The following is a 1,904-nucleotide window of genomic DNA, read 5'->3' on the forward strand; positions in this document are numbered from 1 at the left end:
CATCGATGCTCTTTGCTGGCCCCTTTGGCAAGATGATCTAAGAAGTAGGGAAAAAAAAGAGAGATTGAACAAGTATCTCAGAGACTGAGTTACGTGGAAAAGCGGCTAAAACAACAAGAGACAATTACAGAAGAAAAACAGGGACATGATTTTCCTAATATAATTTCAGTCACTTAGAACAGTCCTCCTGGCCTGATAAGCGAATCGCTTACTCCTGTTTTCAAGCTGCCTTTAGCCACAGAGATCAGATATCTGTTTCTGCTGCTTTTATTATCGAAAGAAGTCCGTATTAGTTCAGTTTGCACTTGGAATTCAGGAAGAAAATGTTTCCTTCCCGACACTTTTATATATTTATCCCTTTGGCTAAAGCCTTTCATTCTGAAAAGCTCAATTAGCAAGTGGCGGGGGGGCAGCTTTTCTTCTAACCTGCAGTTTGACTTCTAACCGGAGAAACTCCCAGTGCAAATGAAAAGCGGGGCTTTAATGGAACGCAACATTTCCTTTCGCCGGCTCCCCGTAATTTATTCCGACCGAGAGACACCTGAGCCAGTGCGCAGGCACGCACATGCAGGAGTATATAATAATAATAGTGTCCTTGTCATCCAGAGCCCTCCAAGCACAATATAAAGCAAAAGCAAATAGCGCAGAGCAGAGACTCATGAAATTGCAGCCCGGTTTAAGGAGATGTTTCTTGCACTCTGGAGCTACAGATGGGCAGATTTCTACTTGCCTTGAGCTCCAGTCCTGTGTTGGTTCATTTACCAGGGTCCTCACCCTGCCTGCTGTCCTGTATTGCTCATCAATAAAGCGAACGCACGAATAACACAGCTTGGAGAAAGTATTTATCGTCCCCGATTTAAGGACGGGGAAGCTGAGGAGCAGCGAGGGGTGGTCCCCGGGAGCAGGTCCGGCACCGGGTGTCAGCGGCAGGGCTGGGAGCAGGAGCGGTGTCTCCATCCTCAGCGCCGGGTGGTGCGAGACCTCGCAGCCGGACAGAACTCCGTCCGTGCGTCGGGAAAAGCAGAGGAACCTTTTGGATCAGCAAAACCTGGGCTCAGTGTGGCAAAAGGCACCCAGGCCTGAGGCTTTGTAGGGCTTATGCTCTTTTTATTCTGGCTCTCTAATAGCCCAGCTCTGCTTTTCCATCCTCTTGCCACAGATTCAAAGCCACTCTGGGGATTTTTTTGCTAAATTCCTCAAGGATCGCCACGGTGGAGCTGGAACAAGGACTGGGTCCTGTGCCCGGGCAGGATTCCCTGTTGTATCACGGCAGCTACCGGGGCCTGAGCGTCCCGTCTGCTTTGGACCGGTTGTTCAGTTATAGAATCATAGAATCTTTGGGTCGGAAGGGACCTTCCAAGGCCATCTAGTCCAACCCCTGCCATGAGCAGGGACATCTTCAACCAGAGCAGGTTGCTCAGAGCCCCGTCCAACCTGACCTGGGATGTTTCCAGGGATGGGGCATCCACCACCTCTCTGGGCAACCTGGGCCAGGGTTTCACCACCCTCCTTGGGAAAAATTATATTCCTTGACCTAACTCTTCCTCCAAGAACATTGTGACAAGTAGACTGTGATTTGGCCATGACTTACCATGGGACATTTGTGCACAAGACCTGGATGCATCTACCAATAAACAGAGCTCACCCATCACCGTTTAGACCCCCAGGTATTCATCTGAAAGACAAATCCTTCAATCCCTTCAAGCGATGACATGGGCCTGATGCTGCTGCTAAGCTGGCGTCTGCCGGGGTGAGCCCCGCGGCGGGGTGGCAGAGCCTCCGCAGGCAGGACCAGACCCGCGTCTGCCCCAGGGTCTGTCCCTTTGCTCGTGGCTCGTGCGACCGCAACGGGCAGCGGGGCAGCAACCGCTGCTGTAGCTCGGTGCGCGCAGTCAAGGATGCCC

This window comes from Phaethon lepturus, unplaced genomic scaffold (assembly GCF_000687285.1).
Source record: "Phaethon lepturus isolate BGI_N335 unplaced genomic scaffold, ASM68728v1 scaffold19799, whole genome shotgun sequence".
NCBI classification, from domain to species: domain Eukaryota; kingdom Metazoa; phylum Chordata; class Aves; order Phaethontiformes; family Phaethontidae; genus Phaethon; species Phaethon lepturus.